Source organism: Cupressus sempervirens, chromosome 9 (genome assembly GCF_028749045.1).
Source record: "Cupressus sempervirens isolate cs-2001-9-10 chromosome 9, ASM2874904v1, whole genome shotgun sequence".
Lineage (NCBI taxonomy): Eukaryota > Viridiplantae > Streptophyta > Pinopsida > Cupressales > Cupressaceae > Cupressus > Cupressus sempervirens.
Genome location: NC_143126.1, coordinates 256,004,262 through 256,019,642, shown reverse-complemented (window position 1 = coordinate 256,019,642; position 15,381 = coordinate 256,004,262).

Here is a 15,381-nt window from a genome sequence, read left to right as displayed (position 1 = left end):
AAATAAAGGTTCCAACTCTCACAGTTCCACTATTAGTGTTCTGGGTTAGAGTTTTTAATCACCTTGGGATACGTGTAAATGTCAAAAAAACAGGAGTATGTAATTGAGCCATAATTTTGGTGAATTAGAAGGTGTAAATTGGTCAGATGATTGTAATTATAATTTAGAGCATTCCAGAATAAGAATCAGAACAAAAGGCCCCACGGTCTGAAAGTTATTGCAGTTTTTCAGTTTTTGGAGACCTCCTAAGAATGCTTCAAAGTCAGGTTAGGGGCATTAAATGACTTTGAACAGGGCCGAAAAATTGGGGATGAGCAAAGCTGGTCCATGGGGCTATAGAGCGCTTCGAGAGCTTTCCGAAAATATAAACGGTTCTTCAATTGGAGCTACGGTTCAAAAGTTATGCCTCTCGGAAGTTCGGTTACCGTTTCTGGATTCTTCTAATTTTGTCTTGACTTCTAATGCGACTTCTAGAGCCTTCCATTTGGTCGGTGGATGCCAACTAGCACTTTCTAGAATGTATTCCTAATCCTTAACCCTTTGGGGTCTATTTAAGAACATTTCTGGCATTGTAAAAGGTAGTTCGGAGTGGAGTTTGAGAGAAGGTGCTGGGAGAAGAATTTATCTCCAGATTTATTCTATTGTAAGCCCATAGGGCTTGTTTTGAATCTGTTTCTTTGCACTAAGTGTACTAGCATATTTTTACAGTTAATAAAATTTTCCCTTTCCTGCTGTGTCCATTCTGTGCTTGGGTTGTGTCCCCATCAATCTCACCTATAAAACTTTTGCATTAAACTCCTAGTGGCTGAGGAGGCAAGGTACTTGCCTAGGTCATTATACCTATTCATTTAATTAATCAAAAATAGTAATTTAAAGCTACCCACTAAATTAACTCCTCCCCACATCCTCTTACCATTTTCTCCCATCCTATTTCAAGCTAGGTGTGGGCACCTGCAGCAAGGTACATATGGCAGGTCGAATGTAGGGATGGCAGGAAGGTTGTTTTAATTTAAAAGAAAAATAAATAAAACCAACTCCTAATACACCCCCATATCCACCCCACTTTATGCACTAACCTTCCTTCTTGGACAAGGCTCACGTAAGTATGCTGACCAGGCTTGTAGTGCACAGACCTTGGGCAATGCATTACCCATTGGGCATGGGGCCACGTGAGGGGATAGGCCACTTAGTAGTTTAGCATTTAGTTTTATTTTTTTCCCTTCTTTGTCAGTGGTGGTTAGCATGTTATTTGGGGTAATATTGTATTTAATTGTGTAGTATAGTTTGTTAGTATTATATTTAGTTTATGGTGTAATTTGATAGTATTAGTTAGTGTGTAGTTTAGGATAGTTTAGTAAATGTTTAGTTAGTTTTAGAGTTATGATTAATTTAAATTAGGATTAGCTTCTCATTAATTGATTAGATCAGTAGTTATTATATTTTATTTGAAAGTGGTTAGTATTCTATGTTAGTGTAACTTAGGATAGTATTAAATTAGTTAGTTTGTTTTAAGTTACCTCTTGTTATAGTTAAATTTTATTCTATAATATCATTTAGTTTTATATTATTATGAGTTGGTTAGATTAATCTTAATGATGATGTTGCTTCTGGATTCGATTGTGTAAGTTTTTTAATATGGGCTTTTAATAGTGGACTTAAATTTCTAATAGTTGAATAAAGTTTAGTTTAACTTATATATCTATTTGAATCAATTCTAGCCTGAATTTTTTTAAATTGTAAGTAATAGATTAATATAAATTATATGGCTAAAAGAACGTTGGAGATAATTTTAAATTAAAATGTAGGTAGTATGATTGTCAATAATGTTTATCTCTATGGAATGTATATTAAAGGTTAGTTTAGATTTTTGATTAAAGTTTTTAAACGTAGTTAGGATGTGTTGAATAGTTAAATTTAATTGATCTTCTAGATTTCCAAGTTCTCTTAATGTTAAATGATTAAAATTGTAATGACGTTCAAGTTATCAAGTTAATGGAAGGGTCTAGTAATTAGATCATTTTTTTAGGGTTAGTGGTATATTACTCATAATTAAATTGATGCTAAACAAGTTGTGTAATTCAGAGATAGATGTCATTTTAGTTAGTAGGTCATTTTGACATATTGAATAAGATGTTGTTTTAATCTTTGTCATCCTTAGGAGGTAATATTTTAAGAAATTATTAAAACAAATTGATGGATTAGGACTTTAGTTAAATGGATTAGTTGTTTAATTTAATTAATTGATTTACAAAGAAACATTAAGTTCATCCAAACCATCTATTTTATGTTATGTTTCAACTGAGTTGTCACCTCTTTATATCAATGTGAACTTGCTTCTATCTTCTAGTACCTTCGATTATCTGAATTTCAAACTACTTGAACAATTAGTTCCATTATAGTTAATCATCTAAACCGTTGTCGACCTTATTATCTTAATTAATTCTTATTAAAAAAAAAAATTGTTGTGTGTTTTGCCCATATATTTTGGGCATGACATCAACACCTTGATCCTTCAGTTAGCACATTGCTTCTTGATGTCAGATCTCCTCACTATTTAAACCTTGATCCTCTTGATCAGATATGTGTCCTTTGTCCTTTCACTTGTTTTCTCTGTTCTTCTCAAATTGATTTTGCAATGTATAACTCTATCTTGGCCATCTAAACCACCTTGAATGCTCTGTAAACTCTTAGCATTAGTAAACCTTTTAGGATTTTCCTTTCTTAAATAAACATTGGTGGTGATGGATTAGGTAAGAATCAGCGACTGCAGTTGATCCTTATTGCTTGATAATGCTTCTCTCAATCTGATTGGTTGTATGTATTGCACAAGGATTTTTAATATTACTCCTTACTTGTCTCTTATATTGGAATTATGATTATTTCAACCAAAAAATAGATTACATAGAATTCTGTGCCATTACAAACATCTATGACATAAACTCTTCACTTGACATCCAAAGGCACTAATGCTCACCCTTCACTATGCCCTTAATACTGATACTCGGCTCCTGAATAGCTTGATAAAATCTGTTTACTCAACACCAGAGTCACTCGACACATACTACTTACTCAACTTCCTCTATTGACTCAACACCTGAATGACTCAACACACACTGATTTCCTGACACCTACTAGTGCTTGGCAGATACTATTCATTTTACTCAACATGTAGTATTTGAACAATTATGCTCGATATTCTTTGATCACTCAGGTCGCTCTGATCACTCAGCATGCACTTTGCACTTGGCTTGCACTATTCTTTGCTAAATAATAAGTGTTTTGTTACTCCTTTATCAAAACAAATCTAAGATTAAGATCAACAAAAGATCATGGTTCATAAGATGTTTTTTTAAACAAAAACATTATGTCAAAGGGAATGATTTAAGTTCATAAACTTTTTTCTTCAAAAATGACAGAGAGGGAGAGAAGGGAAAGAGGAAGAGATGGATAAAGGGAATAATAGAGAGGAATATATGGAAAAACTATTTTATTTTTATGTCTATTTGTATTTTCCTATCTCTACTTATTTATGAACATTTCTATCTCTCCATGCCTCTCCATTCCCACTATCTCTATATCTCCATATGTCTCTATATATCTATAATGATATCTTATCATATATATATATATATATATATATATATATATATATATATATATATATATATATATATATATATATATATATATATATATATATATACTATGGAATTATAGTGTTAGAATTATGGTTAGGGTTAGGGTAAGGATTGGGTTTAAGATAATGATTAGTTTATAGCAAGGAATGAGGTTAGAATGAGAATATCCCCTTATGTCTCTTCCTTTGTGTGTATGTGTGTGTGTGAGAGAGAGAGATCTACCTACCTCTCTCTTTAAACCTAATATTTGACTCAATGATAGATTCCACTCATACTTATTCACTTAATCTTATACATTACACTTGGACATTGTCATACATCTTCTCTTTCATCCATACTTACACTTTTCACTACACAAATAGGTGGATAACACACACAATTGGCAGGTAACATATCATGTTGTTCTTTTTTGCTATTTCGTAGTGTCACTTGCATGCCCTTTGTGAAATAGAAAAAAATTGCTATTTCACGAAGTTTCCTTCCTTTTCTTTGTGAAATATATCATAGGTGGGTTAACACACACAATTGACATTGGGAAAACATTTCGAGTTATCACATCTTTTCTCTTGGCGAAATGGTGAAACTAGTTAGGTTCTTGCATGTGGCAAGGTTAACATTGTATTTTATCCGATCTCACAATTTCTTTTGTTGATTGTGTAACTACCTTTAATCAATAGAGTCTTGGTAGATCATCTCTCTATGTTCTTGTTCACCACCACATGATGATCTTCCAAGACTCTATTGATTAGAGGTAGTTAAACAATCAACAAAAGATATTGTGAGATGGGATAACATGCAATGTTAACTCTACCACATGCAAGAGTCTAACTAGTTTCACCATTTCACTAGGAGAAAAAATGGGATAACAAAAAATGTTTTCCCAATGCCACATGGCACAAACCTTTTGATTGGCACATTTCCCAATCCATAGTGGAAGAGGCGACATTGATTTCATGATTTTGTGGATTGCCAAAAATGACCCTTGCAAAATGGTGAAAATGGGGATAACACGCAAGTTCTCCCACTGCCATGTGGCACAAGCCCATTTGTCATAACCTGATGTCACTATTTCATGGAGGCAAGGAAAGATCTCTGAAATAGTGAAATTTTTTATTTTGGAAAGGGCATGAAAGTGCCTCTCTGAAATAGAGAAATAGTTAACATGACATGTTAAACCCTTGTAGACACACGTGTTAACCCAAAACTCGACAAAAGAGGAAACTGTGTTCACTCAGTCAATCAAGGAACAAACAACTTGACAAAAGAATAGATTGAGCCAAAATTGAGTCACTTGGGTGAAGAGTAAACTGAGCTCACTCAGTCAATGAAGAACCCGAGACAACTTGATTAAACAAGGAATCAAACCTTTGTATTTGAAAGCCATATGATAATTATTGATGAGGAGGGGTAAGTCTAGATGAATTCAACACAAGAAGAATCTACCATGTTGCACAAATCTAATAGTCAACATAATGCCCAACACATGGTAGAAGAGACAACAACGATTTCACGAAAGCCAAAAGTGAGACTTTCTGAAATAGCAAAGAATGAGATAACACACAAGTTTTCCCACCCCAACATGACACAAACCCATTGGCCACAAACTCAATTTTTCCATTTCATAGAAGCCAAAAAAGCTACTTTATGAAATAGCAAATTTCTTTGTTTCGGAAAGGCAAAAAGGTAAGCCTTTTGAAATAGCAAAATTTTCTATTTTAGAAAGGGCATGAAAGTGCCTCTCTGAAATAGCGAAAATGGTTAACATGAAATGTTAACCCCTGTAGACCCTCATGTTAACTCACAACTTGACAAAAGAGGAAATTGAGTTCACACGGTCAATGAAGGAACACACAACTTGGCAAAAGAATAGATTGATCCAAAATTGAGTCACTCGGGCGAAGAGTAAACTGAGATCACTTGGTCAATGAAGAATCTGAGCCAGCTCAATTAAAGAAGGATTCGAGCTAACATGAAATATTAGCTACCAACTTTTAGCATGTTAACCCACATCAAATAAAAAAACACATTGATGATATCTCTGATCGGTTATTGATGATGGGCTGAATGGGGGCCAAAAATGGCCAACATAGCAGCTGAAAATAGCAATCAACATGATAAGCACCCCCCAAAAATTGTATCACTCATGTTATGTTGTAGGATTGTTAAACATATGTTGTCATATGATGATTTTCTATAATTGTTTGTCAAATTCAGCTTCTATTGCAACTAAAAAGACATTATTTGGTGTTGTAATGAAATTATTCATTGTAAACAAATGTATGCATATATATAATTATTGTATTTATTTGTAGATAGATAATCCATGGTACATGACATGAAAAGTTAACAATCTATTTAAACTTCCTTGGCATTTTGTTAGATTTAAAGGCTATGGAATTTCATTTGGACAAGCCTATTCTTATTTTCTCCAAATATTCTATCTTTCCTAATTGCATTTTTTTGATTTATTTTCCAATATTGTTCCCCATTGACAATCCAACATACATTTGAATTATATTTATTGGCGACAACTATCTTAGACCAATGATATTTTAATATAACATCCACTAGATGGGTTTATATTATGACATAAAAATGTTCAATAAGGCATTGCCAATGTGAATGCCAAATAATCAATTAGAATGCAATAAATGAACTCACACCAATAAGGTATTGTCAATGTGAATTCCAAATAACCAATTAGAATGTAATGAATGAACTCCCACGCTTTCTTGGAAAGTTTATAGAAGTTGACTTTAAAGCTAAAATCTAGTTTTTTATTTATTATATGAAATCTTACATAAATAATTGATGTTATTATGATATGTAAATAAGGATGGTAGATGGATAAATTATGTTGGAATGAGTATGAATAGAAAGACATGATGAAAATGAACCCAACTTCACATAAGATTGTAGTATTTTTTACTTTATAATTGTATTAAACAATTTCTTGAAATATGCATTGAAATTAAATATAGATTAATATAAATATATAACATGTTTATCACATAATAATAACAACTAAGTTTTATTTGTTAATTATATCTGACTCTATAAAATAAAATACTTCTATTAATAATACTTTCTTTTAAAAATCTACTTGAAACTATTATTATTATTAATGAGATTGAAAAATAATAATGACATTACCTAATTCTTTTTATCTTAATTTGTGAGTGTGTGGGGGGAAGGAGGTCAAGGAAGTTTTTGTTTGAAACATATTGTTAGTCTTTAGAATTACTAAGAAAATTATCATTTCCACATTATATCCTCTCCATACATATGTGGATATCTTTTATGTACATGAGATTAATAAAAGAGCAATATCCTAATCTTTAACAAATTATACTATGACTTATACAAAGTAATACCCAAATCTTTAATAGGTAACTTGATATTAAACTATTGTAGATATTCTTTAACTTTCTTTATTACTTTAAGAAATTGTTATATAAATGTACTATTATTATTCTTAAAGGCACTCTTTTATTTTCAAATCATAGATACTTATAAAAAATATCCATAACATTATACTAGACATCAAATATGTATTCTAATTTAATATAATACTTTATTTTTAAAATATTATTACTGTTTTTACTACTATTATTTTAAATGATTTTTGTCCAAACATATTAATATTTCAAATAAAAACTCTTAGAAGCTATTTCACTACATATCAAATATACATGAAAAGTAAAATTTATCTCATATCTATATCATCAAATTAAACACAAACATGCAAACAACATGAATAATCTTAATTGCACATTTGCATATCTCATATCCATATCCATTCTAGTTGTTTTGTATTTCACCTTGTTGCATATTTCCTATTTAACCCTTAGTCCTCATGAAAGTAAGAATATCTAGTAGATTAGCAATGATGACAATGAAAACATTTCCATAAATTCTTCTTCAAAAAATAAAAAAAAATTTAATGACAAATATGTTGTTATTAATTTTGGGCATACACAACATCATCTAAATTTGAACTTTTAAAATTTTAAATGGGTGTTTTGTGGGTACTAAATTTTGAAGAAAAGTATTTATCCTATCAATTCCAAATTGTTTAGTTATGAACATTCCCACTTCTAAGTTAGTTTGGAGAAAGAAGGGTTCCTTATCATACAACGAATATAGAATGCAACAAAATTACAATCTAAACAATGCTATAATGCTTTCACTGGGTGACAAAACTAGATTGTTGTCAATAATAATATGGATCTTGTGAGAAATGATTATTTCTATAGAGTTAAAGAGATACTAGCTAGTATAGTAATGCCAATTTTAGTATTAATAGAAATATCAACTTTGTCAAATACAAGAATTCAACTTCATTTAAGTAATGCTCATTTGAAACAAATTGCCTATTGTTGCTCGACATTCTAGTTTTATTTATTTCCAATAACTATAATAATTTCATAATCTAATATATTAATATTTTGTGTTACCACATGTAGAGGCTTTTCCATAAATTTTATTGATAACTTTCATAATAGCCACGTGTAAAACAACAACAATAATAAAAACTGATGCAATGACATCTTGGATTTATACATAATCAACATTAGCTAGTTTTATTTTTTTAAATTCCTAATTTCTTTGAAATACTTGCAATAAGACACCTTAATTATTTGATTAAGCCTCAAAGAGATGTTGCTAGCTACATAAGCCAACATATCATCCTTTATTCACATCAGATGTTATGAAAAATTCATGGAGAACAAAAGTACGCCAAAATATGAATGATGACATTGTGGTAGACATTCCAAAACATAATTCAAGCACAAAACATGCCAAGAGAAAATAAAAATAGAACGAAGGTGAATAGCCTTATAAAATTTCAAGCAATTAAAAAGAACTCGTGTCAAATCCCAATTATTTCCAACTTCCTTCTCTCTGCACTAAATGAGAATTTTGGAAGTTGAATAAGAAGCATTTTTAATAATATCACAATACCACCATTTATATTTTTAAACCACAACCACACAATTTATCAAATATGGATTATAGAAGCTCATTTAAAAGACACAAATTCCTTTAATCCTCTTGAGTTGAAAGCAATAGCACACATAATATAACATTTTACACACTTGTTTCCAAATGATTATCAAAACCACTCATTGAGATGGGCTTAACTTTATTAGTCTTTTCACAGTGACAAATCTTATCCATTCATTATTTTTTTAATTAGATCAAATACCTTCCTAAGAAAAACTATATCAATAAAAAATCTCTAATAATTGAAACCCCCCATCTATGTACACTATTAAGAATGCATAGTGAATCATACAATAAAGCCTAGTCCTATATTCAATAGAAACATCATTTTTAATAATCTCAATTGTAATGCCCAAACAATAAAAATATAAACATTAAAACAATATAAAGGGACACAAAAATGTTAATTTGCAAAATAGGCTACCATCCCTGTTAACCACTGTGAAAAAAAAGCATTCATCTTATTGATTTTCCCAATTGAAAAAAATTGAAAATACATCATAAAACAACTCATAAATAAACCAAATAGATCTTGCACAATAAGTAGGTCATTAAAGGAACCCTCAAAATGGGCATTTTAATTTGTAGCAATCACCTTGAAAATGAACTTAGGATTTTATTTTCTTACCACTTTTAGGTTTAGATAGGGAGGAGTAGTTGAAGATATATTGAGCAGGAGATCCTCATCACACACTTGATTCGAATTATTACTGATAAGTTTCGTACTCACCACTTGCGCAACAACAAGAACCCAATGAGAAATATAATAAACTAATATAGAAATGAAAATTAAAGAAAAAATGAATCATTCAAAGGTTAAAACCTAGTTTCCCCTGCTTACCATAAACTCTCATCGTCATTGAAGGATTACTCCACGGCGTCCGAGCTCAAGCTGAGAGTGAACTTTGACTAGCCATAATTTTTTTGAAATAGTCAATGGGTGAGAGAGGGACCAAGAATGGAAACAAAAATACAAAAATGGATGAAAATGTTCGTTAACGTTCGTTTATTCTGCCAGTATTTTTGTTTAGTTTATTGTGTCATCATATGAGTAAAAAACTAGGCATGACATGACATGAGCCATCATTTTGAAACATATCATACATAGGATGTGGCTATCCTCTCTCAAAATTGCACCATTCACTAAATTTGAAAAAAAATGAAAATACAATGGAATTTTTTCATGACCTGTATATTTTATGATTGAAAACAATAATTTTTTTGAGAAAAATTCATTGTTTTTGTGAATTTGAAAAAAAATCATGTTTTATTTTTTTTGGTCTTTGGTGCATTTTGTCTAGAGATTAGTCAGTCCATATACATATGGATGCATGTCACTTTTTGTGTCAAATTAGCTACAACTCTTTGAGATGTTGTTGAACATAGAAAAAGTTAAAAACCTCTTTGAGACATTATTATATGAGAAAATTGACCTTCCCTTCTTATGCCAAAAAAAATATTCTTCAACATTGGTTGAAAATACAAGCGATATAAATCTAGAAATATAAGATAATCTAAAATTCACATCACTTCTATATTAACATATTTAGAATACAAATTTTTATTAGATATCCTCAATAAACATCTAATTAAATTTTTGGTCTTTTGCTAACATAGCTAGTTTGGACCCCTTTTGTGGATCACCACTAGGTAGTTTGTCTTGATTCAAGAAATTATGTAAGATGCATTTTAGGATTATCCTATTAGTCACAAAGGGATGATAGAAGATGATAGTTAAATCTATTTATCCAATTGATTATCTTGAATAGATCTTCAATTTAGTATCTATCAACAATAAATTGATAGAAATCCTTGTTTGCACTAATTTTAGAGGTCTAAATAGTGTCTTAAAGATGATATGTTGCCCTCAACAACAATGCCATTTTCGACTTAATAACATGACATTAAATGTTATAACATATGAATGGTTATATATCATATTCACATAACAAATGAAGATCAATTTAAAATACATTTGTTTTAGATTACGACAAAAACAGGTTTTGAAGGGACCTCGAAACCCTTTCACATCCTCAAAAAAGGAAAAAACAAGCCATCCATCAGGAAAGAGTCCTTATACCTACTAGAAGCAGTACCAAAATCAGGTTTTACAGGGACCTAAAACCACTAACAAAGTCCAAATAAAGTACCCAAGTTTTACAAGGACCTGGAACCATCAGTATAGTTTAAAAACTAAAAGCCAGAAAATAGGACCAAACACAGGAACTAGAAGTAACAACCAACAAGACCTGAACATGAACCCAACCAGAAAAGAAGACTCAGGAAACTATTGCAGTTTCGTAATCATCTTAATTGCCTCCTTACCAATATTAGCCATGTCCTAGATGGAGTTAGCAGCCGAAGAAGCAACAACAATCAAAGCTTTCTTCCTCAAACTCTGTCTTGTCCTCTTGCTAGGGTCCTCCAAATGGTTCCTTCATTTTCTCTTTTTCCCAATGTCGCCGTAGCAGCACAGATGCTTGAAGTTACCTGCTCCATTTTTGTTCCACTTTCCTTGATAATCATTCTAAGATTCTGCTCGTAATTCTTAAGTTTTTTTGGGATATCTCCCATTTGCACCTCCATGTGTTGAATAATAGCCCGGTTAGCCTCCTGGTTATGTTGCAAGGTTTCCACTTTCTTCTTCAGCCCCATTATTTTATTATAAATCCAGGAGTCGACTTGAAGGAAAGAGTCAGCTTTTTGTTTGGTAGAGTGTAGGAAGGAAAGTTTGGTTTCCCTTTTCGAGGAGTCACCTGTGTCATCAGCAGTGGTGTGTGGAAAGGGGCCAAATTTATCAATTTGTACCTCCCCAGCCAAAGGGCTCCTCCTCACTAGACTCTACAGGGACATGTTGACTTAGGACCTCCTTATCTTGTCCCTCAGTATCCTTTACAGGAGTGGAAGCTATCCCCATGTTTTCCTCCTCACTCAAAATGGCTGGATCATCGATTAAATTTTCTCTCTTTATCACCTCCCCCAAACACAGTATGAGTACCCTCATTATTAGACTTGCTCTGTTATGAGTTATCCTTAGTAGTATCTTCCTCTCTCCCTTCCTCATTTTTGTCTTTCGTATCCAGATAACCTTCCAGGTTAGAGCTAAACTCCCCAGCATCTATCCATTCCTCTTCCTTAGGGACATCCTTATCTAAGCCTTGAGTACTCTCCACCTCTATATCCTCTTCCACAATTTGTCTTTGAGAGTTGGATGGTTTCAGTTTAGCCTTAACTTTCTCTTTAACATTCTCATTAGTTTTACCTTTTAAGGGTTTAGGATTCTTATGTTTGCCAGTGGAAGGAGATGAAGCAATAGATTTATTTTTACAAAAACCCTCAATGAGAAAAATTAGACCTTCATGTAAGATGGGTCGAGACTGTTTCTTTCTATGGGCATTCAAACTTTGGAGCAAAGAAAACTGCAAATAGAAAGGGAAGGACATTCTGTCCTTGTACCTGAAATGGTTAAGAAAGACAAAGTGGAATTTGTGCACCCTTTTATTCCTTCCATCAAGGATAAAATACTCACGAATACAACCAAGCACATCACGCCAAATACCTTTAATCTATTGCACATCAAAGAAGTCTCAATTCTTCTCCAAATGCCTCCTCTTCATCTGTCTTCGAGAATTTTTTGTAGGCTGCATTGGAAATACTGGTCTGGTTGAAGAATTTGATACCTTTCATGGGGAGACCAATGAACTCGGCAATGAATTTCTCAGTAAGATTTACAGAGACTCCGTGTAAAGTAACTTTGTCATCCACCTAGTTTTTGAAGAAGGCGATGGTGACATGGGGTTTGGATCCATGCAACCACTCCAGGTAGTTGACCACCTTCCCTTTCTGGAGAATCTTCCAAACATCCTGCCTAGCCTTCCAATCATCACATTTTTTGGGCTCATGCTTCCTCGGTTCACCCCCCATATTACAGAGCAAACAAAAAACCATAGACACCCATATACTGATAATAGAGAGGTTGAAGTGAGACTAGTTTTTGGTGACACGATGTCAAGGTCGCCTTTTTGATGATACGTGTAGAGAACACATAACCTTCACATGAATGTACTTCCTCGGGGATGGTAATCTGACAGTCGTAAGCCACTCCCACAAATCATTAAATTTCTAATCCAAGCAAATATTTCCCACTTTGGAATGAATAAAATCATAATTAATAATTGCTTTAAGATCCACATACCTGTTTAATTCATCGAGCCACCTCATCTTTTGCTCTGTTTGAACTGCATGATTTGCTATCCAATCAACGACCCCGTTGGCTTCTCTATAAGTATGGGAAATGGCCACTTTTTCAAAATTTTGAAATAAGGTTTTAATTTTCATAACCGTAGCCTCTATAGACCATGAGACAAATTTTTTATTATTAAGGATATTAATAATATTCAGAGAATCACCGTCCAATTATAATTTGGAATACCCCAATTCAACAACTAAAATAGTGGTATAAAGGGTAGTAGTAGCTTCAACAATATGGCTATTCGAGTGACCAATAGGGATAGCAATAGCATCAATAACATTTCCCATATGATCTCCCGGGTTACCCTTAGTAGCTCCATCAAAGTTCCCTTTGATCCATCCATTAGGAGGAACAAGCCATTTTATGATCGATCTAGGATTATCAATTTTCAACTTAGATCCTTGAGATCTTAAAGGGTAATCAAGTTGGAAAGTTTGAGCAGGCTCCCTTTGGGATTTAAAATTCTCCTTGAAGGCTCTGATGATATTCTGACCAAGCACCCATCCTGGAAGATCTTTATTTTTGAATATCCTGTTATTTCTTTCTTTTCATATGCCCCACCAAAGGTGGGGGAGGGTTAGTTTCCAAAGAAATTGAGCATCAGGATCCTTTGAGGGGCATCTCCAACTCTTAAAAGAAAGATCCACATTGTTTTGATGGACCCATGTCATCCCCCAAAAATTCAAAATCTCAGTCCAGACTTCTTGGCTATAAGAGCACCTCTAAAACATATGATCTCTATCTTCAAGTCCCTTTCTACATAAAGAACACCTATTTACCAAATTTATACCTCTTTTTTGCAAGTTGTCAAGGGTCAAAATTTTGTTTTGGAGAAGAGTCAAAAAGAAAATGTTAATTTTGGGTATGAGACCCTTAATCCAAGCTTGTGACCAGATAGGTTGATTACTCTTATCCTTAGAAGCAAAGATAGAAGAGACTTTAAATTTCCCACTAGGATCAACATGCTAGATAATGTCATTCTCAAGATAATGGTAAAGAGAGACATCATTTAGGGATAATTGGATATTACTGAAACCTTGATCAACATTAGTTAAATCCACCCATGAGTCATTCTGCCAGTAATGACTAACAAGAAGGCCAAATCTCTGCTTGCATTGATCAATTAAGGCCTTGTCATGAAAATCTCCAATCAAGGGATGGTCCATAAGCCAGGTATCCTTCCAAAATTTCACTTTTAGCCCATTACCAACTTTCTAGGAACAACCTCTTTCTAAAGTTTTCTTGGTCCCCTAAACAACTCCCCATATGGAGGAAGAGTGAATAACATCAAGAGAGTCGAGGTAATCAAGAAGGGAATTAGCATTGAAGAGATACTTATGTTTCCAAATGGTACTCCACTGTTTATTTTCATGGTAAACTCTCCACCCCTGTTTGGCTAAAAGGGCTTTATTCATACTTCTGATTTTCCGAATTCCCAATCCCCCTTCACTGCAGGGTTTACACACTTGATCCCAAGCAATTAAAGGCATTCTGTTACTGGTAATAGAAGCTAAGGATAAAGCCCCTCAACTACCACAATTTGTCAAGGTGTTTAGCTCTGAGGGTTTTTTACAAAGAAAAATAAGGTGGGGATAGACTTGCTTTTTGATATTTTGTGTAGCGTTGCTTGCCACTGCCAATGTCTGTGATGTGTTCATCATGCTATGAATGGGCTTTAAAAGCAACATTTTTTCTTGGAGTCAATTTGTTGGTCTATTTATCTCTATTACAATGCCCATCACCTTTTTTTGGTTTTCTCACTCATGATAGCCATTAAATGTCTTTAAGGCTATTTTGTTTGTAAATGGCTAATTGAACCATTCCATTTTTTTAAAATCTAATATATTCAATTGCAACGTTTGTTGTTTCTTATCAAGAAAAATAAAATAAAATTTAAAACTATGCTCATAGTGGCTTACAATGTCTTTTGTTACCAAGAAATTCCTTTTGACTAAGATTATTTTAGAGCTACCAATCAATGAGCCATGACCATCATCTTCATTGATAAGATCCATGAAATTGTTGAAGGTTATATTGATGAACTTCTAGGAAATCCCACAATAAGAGAACACCCTCATGTGGTTAAAGACATATTTGATTGTATGAGAAATTAAAATGTTTGATTAAATCCCAAGAATTATACTTTTGGTGACCATCAAAGGACCCTTGTGTACATAGTCTCTCCACATGGTATTGAAGTAGATCTTACTAATGTTACTACCTTGTCAAAATAATAGTCTCTCTACATGGTATTGAAGTAGATCTTAGTTTACAATGAAAATGAAAATTATAGGCTAATAGAAGGTTTATAGCATAAGATTGTGATAAACATCTTCCATTCTCCTATTCACTAAAAAAGCGTAATACTTTTTAGTAGGATAAATCTCATCAATAAGATTTTGATAAGATTGAAGAATATCTAGCATACCCACCATTTCTTATGGATCCCACACTCAAAATACCTTTTGTCTTGTACATATCAGC